Genomic DNA, 14,427 nt, shown 5'->3' with positions numbered 1-14,427 from the left:
ATGCCTTGTAAGGGTTTTTTCGCCTTCCTCTGGATCAACAGGGATATGTGAGGGAGCAGGCTGGTGTTGTACTTTGTTCTCTGGATGGACGTATGTCTTTTTTCAACCAAAATAACTATGTAACTATGTAATTTTTGTAACAGCATGCAGTCAGAGTAGGCGGAGGAGTGAGAGGAAAGCGAGGTGAAGAGGTCATCATTGGGGAAAAGCAGCTTGTTGTGCTGTGTGAGGAGTCTGACAGTGAGTGAGGAGGGGAGCGTCAGGAGAGCAGCAGTGTTACATTTGACTTGCCCAGCAGAAGCGAGGAGGCGGCACTGCTGTCCTGACTTAGGAGGGGGCGTATCCTCACAAGTTTGCCTCAGGCAGCAAAAAGTCTAGAACCGGAAATCACCCCCCCAAAAAAAATCACAATTGCTAGTGCTAAGCCATCGTGACTTTTCATGGCGATTATTCAGTCATTGCATTTGCGATTCTCATTACGGAAAGAAGAAATGTAAAATGCAGCACGCTCGCTCACTGAATTCTGCATGCAGCTCTTTTGCAATCGCAACACTGCAGTGTGAAAGCTCCCATAGGTAGACGCTACATTGGACTTTGCCGATCGGTATTGCCACTGCTCCCTACCCAACGCCGATCAATGTCTTTCATCTGATACGATTAAAAAATTAGGTAGATACCAGCTAAAAAATCGACCTGGCCAGCATGTTGGAGGATCCCAACCCCCCAGCCCAAACGACTTCTAGTTGCGGTCAAAGTCAGTGATCGGCTACTATCTGTATTTGCCATTGAATTTAGGTCTTGGGTGTCCAGTTACTGATAATTAACAGTAACAACCGTCATAATACCGATGAACAATTGTTTCCTTAATCCATCTGGCCAAATCTACAAGCGTTGCTTGCGGCGTCGGGAACAAACGGTCGTGTAAACGTATACATGATTGCGGCAAAACCTGCCCAAGCCAATAAAGATCAGAATGATCCTCAACGATTTCATCAGACTTAGGTCGTTCAAAAACTTTTTCGATTGAGGATATGGTTTTCTATACATGCTCTAAACAGTGGTTGCCTAAAAGCAACCCTTGTTTATCAGTAATATTATTGTGGATTTATTTTCCCTTTTGTGAAAATATTACACTGTTGGTGCTCCTGGTCTGTTTCTCTGTCTTTTTTTTCTTTCCGGTCACTTGAGTTCCACACTGACCTCGTCATACCGGACAGGGGCGTTGCTAGGATCCTAAAAAAATCCGGGGCACTCCAGCCGTAAAATGGGTGTGGCCACGCACCAGAATGTGGGTGTGGTCATGAGTGGAGCCAAATTAACACGAACTTAACAGCGGTCTAAGTAGGCCTGCCCAGCAAAATGATAGATGAAGCCCCCTCTCCATAAATACAACAAATAATAAAAATGCAGCATATCACATAAAAAACACTGAAACACAACTAGGCAGAGGCTTCTGTGCTGGCTGGTCTGACTTTCTACTGGGCATGCTGGCCTGCTGCCAGGATGTCTGGCAGTCCCCCCATAGCATTCCCTGACCTTCTAGTGGACCCCCTCCCATGCTCCCACTCCACCATAGAGGAACCACAGCTACCTGCATGCCCCCATAAAGGCATCACAGTGCGTAGAATGCCACATAGAGGCAACACAGCACCCAGCACACCCCCGATTGATGCACCACACCTCCCAGCATGCCCGCCATTGAGACATCACAGCTGACTTTGCCGGGGGGGGGCATCCGGGGGCACTCCAGAATAGATTTGGGGCATGTGCCACTGATCTTTGGGGCTAGCGACGCCCCTGATTCCGGACACCCACTTACTCCTGGGCATTGTGTCAGTGAGTCGGCCCAGTTGTACTGGGAGCAGAGTGCCGATCCCTGGAATGTCCAACGCCTGCTATGAAATGCTGATTGGCTGGAGAATGTATGTATGCAAAGGATGGAATGGGCCATGTGAATTCTCTTTGATCGTCCTAATTGTTTTTCCTTTAGTGAAACATGTCTCAAAGTGAGCAACTGGTTGTTCCCGAGCCGTTGTTTTAGCAGCACAGACTCCTGTCTGCTTCACAGGGTGCCATAGTTCTCCATGCTTCTGGGCAGACTGACATTTCACATTGTTCCTGCCCTTGGTTCAGGTTAAAGTTTAATCAAGCTGCTAAGCTTTCTGGTGTGTGGGTTAATGTCTGTTACTGGACCGGGACAAAGATTGATGGACTCCATTAAATGCTACATAAGGTTAGAAGCAGCAGTGGAACAATACATCGTACCAGTCATATACCTCGCTGTGACCGTACACATGTCACCGCAATAATATGACCCCATAAATAAAGGCAGCTGGGATGGAAAATACTGAAACTGTGACATTCACAGGTTATTCCATATGCAATAAATAACTAAAATAGAACCCTCCCCCCCTCCAACTACACGCACTCCCCTCCCACCCCATAAAAAAAATGTACTACACTTCTAGATCATGATGCTTGTATTGTATGTGTTAGGCCCCTTTTACGCTTGCATTGCAAGTGTGCACTGTGTTACCTTCTTTTACCGTAGAGTAACGCAATGACAATACGGATGTATGGGGCCTTTTATACTTACAGCATCACGTTGCGCTAGAAGCTTCCGAATCCCTGCCAAGCCAATGCAGTGTCTACAGCGAGTTACTGCATGACCTCTGCGGTGACGGCAGAAGTCATTGCAGTCAATGGGAGGCAAAGGAATTTAATTGACGGAACGTGGTGCAGTGCGCATGCGCGGACAATGGGCATTCCAGTGACGTACTCTCTGTCAAGCAGGAAGTACAACACTGGGGGAGGTGGCGCAAAGCATATGACCCTTATGGCACACAATTATATCTATCCTCCTACTACTATAAATTACTTTTTTTTCGATATCCCACAGATTTTTTTTTCATGTTCAAAAACCTAAGACCAGTTGATTTGTGGGAAGCACTCACCTTCCCTTTTAAACTGTTTTATGCATTTTTGGGCACCTCCAACAGTTCTGGTTACACTCTTAATCAGGTGCATAACTACAAATCATTGATAAGCCACCTTTATGATCACACCCTCTTTGGTGACCCCCACAGCCAGTTGGCCCATGTGCCAGGGATCATAGGACAAGTGAGGGCACCATGTGACCAGTGACCACAACACCTGCTCTCGGGAAAGGCCCTGTATTTGGGGGAGGGTAAGAAGTTGGGGCACCCCACAGCTCCAGGCCCACCGTGACCGATCATGAGTACTGGTCCCTAAGCTGTAATTACGAGTATAAATCAAGTTATTACACGTGTAATTATGAGTGCACTCAATGTCACAACTAGTAATTACGAGTTCTGATTTTGGCGTTGTAGCGTGTAATTATGACTTGTAATTATGATGAGTCATACATTATGAGTTGTTAGGCCCAACACTATTCCCCAGGAGTTATGCCTCTGCCCAGAACAGGGCCAGATTTACCTTAAGGCACTGTAGGCACAAGCCTACAGGCACCTGACGACGGATAGGCGGCTCACTCCCTGAGGGCCTCTCTCCCTCCCACCCTATAATGACAGTGTAAATGAGAGGTTACACATACTGCTCTCTGCATTCTACTAACGAGATCTCCCTTTAGCCAGGGCACCTCTAGCTACTTAATACTGAGGGTAAGAGACCATGTACCTATGACGGGCAAGAGAAGTAAGGGAGAAGTAAGACCTGGGACAGCCAGGCCCAGCAAACATGTGGTTCAGTTTGGTTGGGGTTTATAGGTTCATGGAGGGCAACGTCTAGGGTGCCAGGACATCTGTGCCTATAGACTGCTGCCTGTGAGGTAAATCCGGGCCTGGCCCAGAATTATTTTTACTTAGCTTTTATCTCTCTTATGTCTCCTGTTCCTATTTGTCTAACCCGGCCCCCATACAGCCCAAATGGCCTTCAAACACCAACACTGTTGCATTTCACCTATACCGCCAAGTGCCTTGGCCTACCTTCCGCTGCCTAAGGTGAACATCAGTCAGATGAGTTGCCATTTTAATTGATCCACAACTCAGCTCTGGGAGTCGCTTGGCGGACTGGTGAAAAAAAAAATTCCGATAAGATGTGTCCATTTCAGGCCAGGCCCTCAGTGATAAATCAAACCATAATTGTGCTGTTTGTCACAGATGCGTGTCTCAGAAAAGAGCTGAATTAACAGACATGGAGCGGGACGAGTGATAGCGGAGAGGGGCGATTGATAAAGTGGGCAGCTTGGATACCTGCGAGCACTTAAAACCTAATCAAGAAGATCTCGGCAGAGGGAAGATGACCGAGGTTCCGCTAACAAACTCATGCTCATAAATCATGTCCATAGCGCACCAGCTTCGCAGCAAATTAAGCTTCCTTAAAGTTTAACATTAGTTCAGTCTAGTCGGACGCACAATTCATTTTGTTCTCATTATGTTAGCTGTTGGAGGCTTCTTTTTCACTCTTTAAATGTACTGAAGCATTATGCTAGGAACATGCATTACAAACGGGGACAATATGCCACGACGTGACAAATGAGTTCATTGCAAAAGCCCACCAACCACTAATTTACATAAAAAAGGGAGGGGATTGAGGAAGCAGGAAATTAGGGCACCCAGTATTGGGCACAAGTTTGGGCATAGGTGCCCATTGAAATAGTGCTATTGAGGCAAAATTTGGGCGCTCAAATAATTGATCCATGCCGCAATTTCAATGGGCCCCTTTTACGGCACCCCCCAAAATTAACTTTTGGGGCAGGGGGCAATGGCGGTGGGTTCAAGGTTAGATTGTGGGGGGAGGTGGTGGTTTGGTGTCAGGTAGGGTGTTTGTGCAGGAGGGAGGTGTTTAGGCGTCGGTTAGGGTGTTTGTCCTGGGGGTGGTGGTTAGGGTTAGGCATCTGTTTGTGCGGGGGGGGGGGGGGGGGTGTTGGTGAGGGTTAGATGTCAGATAGAATGTCCGTGCAAGGGGGTCGGTTAGGGTTTGGCATCGGGGGAGGGTTTTGCGTGAGAGTAGAGGCGCTTGGCCCAGCTACAGACCTGCACTGTACCTACTCCTTAATCATGGCGACTTCTTAATCATGAGTGGGGTCAGGTCTAATCTCCCCAGCTGCCTGGCAGCCCTGCTGATCTATTTGGCCGCAGTAGTGCCTGAATCACACTAGAAACAAGCATGCAGCTAATCTTGTCAGATCTGACAATAATGTCAGAAACACCTGATCTGCTGCCTGCTTTTTCAGGTTCTATGGCTGAAAGCATTAGAGGCAGAGGATCAGCAGGACAGCCAGTCAACTGGTATTGTTTAAAAGGATATAAATATGGCAGCCTCCATATTCCTCATGTCCGGTAAACGCGGAGGGGGAGGGCGCGTCAGCGTGTTCGGGCTCCTGGCCTGGGGCAATTGCCCTCTTTTGCCATTATGGAAGCGCCGGTCCTGACTGCGTAGGCCTTATGTTGTGCTTGCACAGTGCAGCCGCTCATATACAAAGGGGGGGGGGGATGCGGGCGCAGGCAATCTTCGACTATAATGCCAAAGATTGATCAGAGAGTTCCAGCGCAGGATGAATATAGGGATTTCGGAGAAAGCCTCTGGACCATCCACAAGCTTTCCCCTACTGAGATAAGTACCTAACTTAAAAAAAAAAAAGTTACAGGTTCACTTTAAAACGCATGCTTTTCCACACAGACAAGTTTACTCCCAGTCGTACTTATTAAATGTGAACTTAAAGTGGACCAGAGATGAAGCACCCTCATGTATTTTACCATATATATCAGTGGGAACATTAGAGAAAACACCTACTCTGCTCTCTGTTTCATTCTTCACTGTTCAGCCTGCTTGTTTCAGCCCTGATAAAATCCCCGACTGAGCATTCAGCCTGGTTGAAGGCAAAACCAGGCTGAATGCTCAGTCAGGGATTTTATCAGGGCTGTTAACAAGCAGCCTGAGCAGTGAAGAATGAAACAGAGCAGGGTAGGTATTTTCTCTAATGTTCCCACTGATATATATGGTAAAATACATGAGGGGGCTTCGTCTCTGGTTCACTTTAATCATAGGAGAGTCAAGAATGTATATGGGAGGTTTTCTGGAAGCCTTGAGTTCCTCTTTAAAGCAGACCTGAACTCAGAACATCCTCTTAATTCTAAAAGATAAGCAACAACATAGTAACCATTACAGAAAAAACATTTATTTCTTGCAGCGCACAGAACTCCTGCAAGAGATCTACTCCCTGCTTTCATCAAAGCAGACATAGGGTTAACATCCTGTGTTTACAAATTAGCTGCTTTGCCAAAGACTGCCACATTTCTCTGTTGACACAGCTGAGAGATCAAATTACAATTGTGATTACTTGCAGCAGAGAGGGAATTAGGCTCTTCACACTAAACACAAACAGGGTGGATTACTCTGTGTTTTCTCCCTGTGTCCAGTGTATGAGTTCAAGTCCACTTTAAGAATCAGTGAAACCATTTAGTCTACATCAAATTTAATAATGCAATAAAACTAAGCGGAGGGGAACAACAGGCATCACTTTCCAGCCAATAACTTTGCAACAAATCCTTAAAAACATGTAAGAGGCGGCATTAAATAACAATCAGTGACATCACAAGCCACAGGAATGTGGCCTATGGCTGGCGGGGGGGGGGGGGGGGGGGGGGGGAGGGGGGGGGTGTCTGGACAGGAGATGCACAGGACATGGCGATCCATCCAGATGTCCCAAACTGTGGCTGTCTGCCTGCGGTTGCAAAGTGTTTATTGCAATGATAATGTCTGGTCAACTCCACTCAAGAAATATAAACAATCAACAGCTAAAGCTCGCCAAGATATACTAGAAGTGAGGTATAAAGCCAAAAACTCCACCCACACTGCCCTCTGCGTTCTCTACAATCCCTTGCAGATGGATATACCAGATTGTACATGTTTGTGGGTTACACTACGCTGGATTCTCTGCAATACATCATGTTCCAACATGCGTGGATGAGGCTGCATAGGCTCTGGCTAGGTGCACACACAGCAGAAACGCTAGCGTTGCGTAAAACGCTGCGTTTTATGCACCAATGTTACTCAATGGGCCGCATAAAAAAACGCATTGGTATGCATTTCGGCTTTTAAAATCGTTTGTTTTGTTGCATATTATGCATGAACGCATCAAAAACACATATAATGAAAGTCAATGGAAACGCAATGCGTTGCGTTTTGTGTGCGTTTTTGATGAGTTTTTATATGCGTTTAAAAAAAAATAAAGTTTTATGATGTATTTCCGCTTCCTGTTGTCTTCCTAGTGATTTGGCTAAAATGCAAAAAAAAAACCACATGAAAAATGCATGCAAAACGCATATGCGCTTTGTATATGCGATCCGCAAATGCATTAAAACGCACACAAAACGCTTGAAATACGCATCTGCAGTAAAAAACCGCTACCGCAAACGCACCAAAAACGCCCAAAAGATGCACACATTAACAAAACATGACATAAAACGCAGCTTTTCATGTTGTGTTATGTGTGCATCCAGCCTCTAGGGGAGAGGGGATGCTTGTAAAGAAGAGCCCTCATCCAATTAAGCTTTATCCTATCCAAAGAATAACTTTTCAGCATTTATCAATTGAAAAAGTACTAAAAAGTAGGTAAAAAAAAAGTAATAAAAGTTTGAGGAGTATTTTCTTGCATGGTTTGGGCTTTAAAGTCGTTTTCGGCCGACTGCCTGTCGTCTTATGGCAAAGCGTCCTCTCCTTCCGCATTCCCCGTCGTAAAGAGCCGTAACAGCGTCCGCATGACGCGTCTTGCGGACGCGCTTTACGGCTCTTTACGACGGGGAATGCGGAAGAAGAGGACGCTTTGCCCGAGGACGACTGGCAGTCGGCCAAAACGAAACTTAGCCGCGGAGGGAGACCGGAGGGCACCGAAGGACCGGCGCGGACACAGGACGGCTGCAGGAGGCTTGGCAAAGCTCCAGGTAAGTGAATTTTTTTCCCCCACAGTTAAGGTTCCCTTTAAAGCGGTTTTGTCAGACACAAAATCAATTTCCATGTACCCCCTGTTCTGTGTTTATTATGCAGTCTACATCCTGGCCCTGCAATTCAAGCACTCCAATAGAATCATAAATGTTTCTGCTGTAATTAATCTTATCTCATTCAGCCTGGCTCTATTTTGTACATTGCTGAGGAGACGGAAGCTGGTCATCTCCCCTCCTACATTCCCACTCCTCACTGATTGGCTGAGGGCAGTTCAGTGTGACACAAGGCTGAGAAGGGAAATACACCTCACCCCTCTGCAGAAGCTGCTGAAATACTATCTATGCTGTGCTCACATGTGTTTACAAAGCAAAGCTAGATTTGACAATGCAGTTTCTAGGAGAGAGAAAAAAAAGTAAGGGAAGAAATTACATCAGGATTGGCTTCAGTCAGAGGCAGTAAAGATGGAAAATGCCTGGAAACAGTTTTCTCTTTATTTACTATATAAAACATTCACTGAAATCAAAATGTGGACAGTACAATACATATGTTAGTGGAGAGGTTAGGGTTATTCATCATGAAGAGGGGTTTCATTTTGAACAACAAGTCAGGCCAGGGACGCTCAAGGGCATCACAGTTGGCTCCTGATCATTGATAGCTGAATCCAGGATCCTGCTGAACTCTGCAGGAACCGTTAAAGGGATCCAAGCAGCTTTGTTTTTCTGCAGTTTGTCCTGGTTTCTAATAGCTGTAAGAGCTGCCATTTTCCACCTTCCCCTTTTCTCTGCCCTTATTTGTCCAGGGGAAGGTGTGAATGTAATGGAGTGTGACTTCTATAAACTGTCTGAAGTACAGTGTCCAATCTCTCCACCCCCTGCTGATGAAATCTTTTGTTTGCTCATTGCTATTGCTAATTACAGCAATACTTATCTGGCTGCTCTTTCTGTGGATGGCAGGCTGTGGAGGTAGAACATCAAAAGCCTCTAACAAACTTTCGGATGTAAAAAGAAGAGGTAGAATAGATATTATTTTTATAAATAAGACAGATTGTTGATATTTTTAATGTGCTATTGAGATACCTGAGGTGCTAAAAATGGTGCTCTGTTCACTTTAACTGTAAGAATTATTTTCAAACTGTTTGGCCCTGCAGATTAGCCGGTAAGATCACCCGTCCCTTACATGGCTTTATCAGGTTGCCGAGCATGTGGCTAGCACGGAAGGCAGAAATTCTCCAGTGATTTACAGGTTGTTGTTCCCATTATGTACGGCAATGACATATTTTCTGCAGTGCTCTACAAACGACATTGAATCAATCACTTCTCCCTCAGTACAGATCACAATCACATTCTACGGCCAATTTACTTTCATTTTTTGAGAAGGTGTCAATTAATTAACCAGGATGTGTGTGTGTGTGTGTGTGGGGGGGGGGGGGGGCAAACTAATCAGAGGAAAGTGTGCAGAAGATGCATATAAGTGGAAAGTCCCCCCTCCCCCTCCAAATAAATGGATTATTATTATGCTGGCGCTTTATAAATACAATAAATAAAATATTAACCTCCTGGCATTTAATGTACGCAAGATTTTTGCACCAAAAGAAGTAAAACAAGTGTTTCTTTATGTTGTAAACATTTTTGAAGACCGCTCACAAGGTGTGGACATGTGTAGATTATAAACAAAAGCACACTCTTTTTTTTTAATTAACTAACTTTTCAATTTCTTTTTTACTTAAATGTTGGCTGCCCATAGAATGTTTTATATTGGATCCAATACAGATGCTTGTATTGCATCCAATACAAAAAAAATTGAATTTGCCACACGATGTAATGACACCAACACCAGGGGGCGCAGACAGCGTCATCAGAGGAACATGCTGGGGGACACGTGATTGCCGAGGGACATGAAGCGACAAACGCATAAGAATGGAGATCGCCGAGAATGTGCTCACAGGGAAGCCGCGAGGTGGGGGTGAAGCCGCATGCCAGTGACGCCTCAGGTGAGCAATAGTAATTGCTGGACGATGCCTGACTCATCCGATTCCAGCGATTTTTTTATGGACGAGTAAAGCTCGTCCTTAATGCTAGTAAAGGCGCTGAAATGACCTGCTTCGCATACAGGTAGGAGAGCCATGCCACATATGCTTACAATGTAATGAGTGGTGTAGAGGGACACATAAGGATGGGGGGAGGTGGGGAGAATGTAAGGCCAAGGGAGGGAGTTGGAGTTATAAAGATGGCAGGTAAGCAATGGTGAACACATGGGTCTTTAAGGTTTGCTTGAATGAGCTGAAGGTGGGGGCGAGCCTAATGGGGAGAGGGAGGATATTCCATAGAGTAGGGGCTGCTCTGGAGAAGTCCTAGAGCAAGTGATGTGACAGGTGGCCATCCTTAGAGTGCTAGAGAAGCTAAGATTTGGAGGAATATCTCTAGACTAGATCCGAAATGTAAGAAGGGGCAGTATGGTGGATGAGTTTTTATGCCAGATAATGCTAGGTGGATTCCAGGCAGAACCTACAAGGAATTATTTTTTTCAAGATTTCGCGAGCAAAACAGCCGCAGGGGAAAAGCTCACACGAACACAAGAAAACCACTTAACGCAGACAGATAAAACCCCCACTCCCCCCCCCCCCCCAATCCCCAAAGGAAAATGAATTCTGGATCCCTTAGGTGCAAAGCGAGATAGCTAGCAGCTTTGTCGCCATACTAATCTCACATCCAGATCTGTAAGAAAACTATTCTCCTGTTTACTTCTTCTGTAGAAGAGGAGGAAAAAAAATCTTATTATGGTCCCTTTCATCGACACCGCAGGCTCGCGGTACGCACACACTGAAAATGCATTTATTCAAGATGTGAAGAACGTTATTCACCTTCTGTCTGGAAGAGAGGTAATCACTTTACCAAACATGGCCTTGAGCAATGATGTATTAAGCAGCGGCGTGGAAAAGGCACGCATTTCATTCAGCCTCTGGAAACATCCATCAATCTCCAGGAACCTCGCTCCAATGATAAGTCATACATTAGGAGAGTTGCCTTCACTAAAAAAATCACAGGTCACCCACTAAAGGTCACCAGGCGGCCGATGATCAGGTTACTGATGCGGCTTAGCCATGTCTGAGAGGTAATTAGCGACAAAAGATGTCGTTACGTATTTACTCAGACAGGAAACAAGGTAGCGCAATATAATGACTCCAACATAAGTCGTCTACCCGTGTAACTGAGCTGCCGTTAATATGTTGAAGGGAAAGGGGGGGTGGGGGGTGTTGGTAAACCCGATAGTGTTGATGGCAGGCGATCTATTTATTGATCCCTGTTTCACCTGTGACTAATCAAGCGGTATGTACGTGTGTCATGAGTCATCACAAGTCTTCTGGACAATTGGTAAGCCAATCTTTGGAACAATATTATCAAAGTATAATAATATTAATCAGCCAACCGTAGAAAAACACCTCTAAATGACACATAATGGGAACCATGTGCCGATGGAAGGATTTACCATGCAGCGATCCCGGGATTGGAAGAGAAGAATAGATGGTCAAGCTGACAAAGCTGTCTAGACTAAGAAACAAACTTGACATGGTAGGATTGAAGGGGGGAGGAGTCAATTGGGGTAACAACACCATAAATAGGGTTGGCCAAGGAAGGCTAGTGATGGAATAATGTAACACAAAAATAATGTATAGATCCTGCATGAGCATATAACGTGATCATCTGCTGTTATTTCACTATACTATTGTTATTATTATTATTATAATGCATGTACATAGTGATGACAGATCTTCCACAACCCTCTTCAGAATACATTGTTCAATAGTGTTGCTTTTGTGTATCAGAATTCAAGAAGCTACATAGCTCCCCCAACACCAATGCCCTGTGGGGTGGGGGCACTCTTGGCTACCTATATTGGGCGGCAGGGGCGTAGCAATAGACCCTGCAAGGGATGCAGCCACATGGTGGGCCCAGAAGCCACAGGGGGCCCCGCCCTGACAGACTGACAACTAGTGATGGTCAAGTAGATTTGAAAATGAATCAATTACATTTTAAATCAGCTGAATTTGATTGGTTAATTTTCAAGCTGCACACATTTGCATAAAAATGTGCATAGATTTGCATAAACTCAAAGTTATTTGCATCCACTTGACCATCACTACTAAAAACTAAGGACAAGGAGAGAAAGAACTTTCTGCTCTTTGCTCAGTTGTTCTAATGACTGCATCAGCTCAGCCACTGATAAGGAATCATACAAAGTTTTGTAGACAGTCCCTATTCAGTGTGCAGCAGGGTCTTGTGTACAGCCTGTTCTACCCCTCCCCAAGAGCTGTGTCCTGTAGTGATGCTTGAGGAGTCTGGGCACGGAGAGATGGCAGGAGGGGGCCCCATTAAAAGCTTTGCAGGGGGGGCCCGTGATTTCTAGTTACGCCCCTGCTGGGCGGGTTACCTATACTTGGGAGAGGGGGGCACCATTGGCTACTTCTAGTGGAAGTGTCTATCTTTACTGGGGGGGGGGGTAGAGGCGCCTTGGCTACCTATACTGGAGGACACCGTGGACACCTACCTATACAGGAGCACAGCTTTTTTGGGGGAAGGAGTCTCTGACGGGACGGGGGGGGGGATGGGGGCAGTAATTATGTGCCACTAGGGGCCACAAAAACCTTAGCAGCACCCTTGTGGTGAGCCGAGCATTAAACTGCTGACTCTTATGTACCAGTCAGTTTCATTGCCTGTGGGCCAATCACAATGATCAGGATATCCACTCCTTAACAGGGTAACACAGAAAACCTATGCAGACACGGCAAAAATATACCATTTCCGCTCAAGTATGATTCTTAAAAAAATTAACTCTTTCAGGCAGCAAACTGAAACAAGTAAAACAGCCTAGTTATTGATGTTTTGCACTGTACAGACATGTTTATCTCATCATGTCACATGTCGCCTTGGATACACTTTAAAGAGAAACAGAAGCCTTCTAAAAATCCTGTTTTTATTTGACACTTATCTTCAATAGTATAAGCATAGCTAAAACGCCACATTCCTGCGGCATAACGATACCCCCCAAATCCCCGGGGCAAAATTCGGGGATCACTTCCTGTAAGAGGCAGAGCTTAGCGCTGTAGCTCTGCCTCTACTCGCGTCAATCCCCGCTGATTGCCAATCAATCTCCCCGCCCCTCTCAGTCTTCCTTCACTCAGATCAGAGGAGATTGGCGCTAATGGAGGCAGAGCTACAGCATTAAGCTCTGTCTCCCCGGGCAGCAAAATCCACATCTTGGAAAGTCGTGGAATTTTGCCCCGGGATTTAAAGGTTTAATGACATCGTTCTGCCGCGAGAATGCAGCGTTTTAGTTATGCTGATATAGCTGAAGATAAATGTCAAATAAAAAGAGGATTTTTAGAAGGCTTCACACTCTCTTTAAATTTGCACGCAAGCTGAACCGATTACCATCTCATTGACCATCTCTGGTCTTGGCAAGGATTCAGCCTGGGAACTCTAGTGCTGAAAGGCGAGGGTGTTTCAGTTGCACATAGGATGTAGGTAGATCTTTCACACTACACCATGGAAGAACACTTCAGGATTACGGGTAATGAGAGCCATATGTTTAAGGAAGGATTTATGATGTGGCAAGCCTTTGATTTTAAGAGAAGATTGACCTGTCAAAATGAAATGATTGTCCAGACAAAGGAGTAAATTTACCATGAGAGGTTCTGTCTATTAGCTGTCTGCCCACTACAAGTAAAGTTGACCAAACAAGGCCTGACAGCTGCGAGCGAGGCAACAGATTCCACCTGCAGCCAATGTGTGGCATATATGCTTAAGTATCAGAAGTCCTCATTGCTTCAACAAACAGCATCTAACGTGTAAAGCGGACCTGAACTCTTGCACAAGACAGAAGGAAAACATATAGAAATGCACCCTGTATGATGTATTTAGACTAGAGAGTTTAGCCTGTCTAATCCCCCCTCATCTGTGACTAATCACAAGTTATAATTCGATCACTCAGCACTATCAGCTGACAGTCACAGCAGAGCGCTAATTGGTAAACACAGGATGTTAACAACATGTCTGCTTCCATGAAAGCAGGAAATGGAAACATGGCAGATTTATTGCAGGATTTGTATCAGCTATAACAAAGAAGGGAGGTAAGTATAATGTGTGTTTGTGAATTTTCATTTCATGCTTCCTTTATTTATGGTATAAGGCCCGGTTCACGTTAGCGTTCCAGGTCCGGCTTCCCCGGACCCGGAACGCTCCGTACACAGCGGATGGTGAATGGATACATTGTTAATCAATGTATCCATTCACACTCGTGCGACCGTCCGGATCCGATCCGGGAACGCAGCTCCGGGACGATCCAGCTTTTTTTCCAACATGCTCCATTTTTCAGTCCGTCCCCGTGGGGCTGCGGACCCGGGTCGGATCCTGACCCGAACATGCGGCCATGCTGTGCAATGAGAAACGGATGTTTCTCATCACACTGGCAATAGGACCGGATGCTTCCAGCACCGGTCCTATG

The 14,427-nt window shown here is 45.6% G+C and overlaps 1 protein-coding gene and 1 long non-coding RNA gene across 11 annotated transcripts in view; one reads left to right on the top strand and one right to left on the bottom strand.

The window, feature by feature from the left end:
* Positions 1 to 14,427, bottom strand: part of FAT3 (FAT atypical cadherin 3) — an 863,405-nt gene that overhangs the window by 186,079 nt on the left and 662,899 nt on the right. The window lies entirely within an intron of this gene.
* LOC137545490 (uncharacterized) overlaps positions 11,181 to 14,427 on the top strand; it is an 89,605-nt gene continuing 86,358 nt past the window's right edge. For both annotated transcript variants that reach the window (XR_011026046.1, XR_011026047.1), the window contains exon 1: positions 11,181 to 11,297. This is a non-coding gene — a long non-coding RNA (uncharacterized lncRNA). The remainder of the gene's footprint in view (positions 11,298 to 14,427) is intronic.

This window comes from Hyperolius riggenbachi, chromosome 2 (genome assembly GCF_040937935.1).
Source record: "Hyperolius riggenbachi isolate aHypRig1 chromosome 2, aHypRig1.pri, whole genome shotgun sequence".
NCBI lineage: Eukaryota > Metazoa > Chordata > Amphibia > Anura > Hyperoliidae > Hyperolius > Hyperolius riggenbachi.
This window is presented reverse-complemented; position numbering and strand designations above follow the sequence as displayed.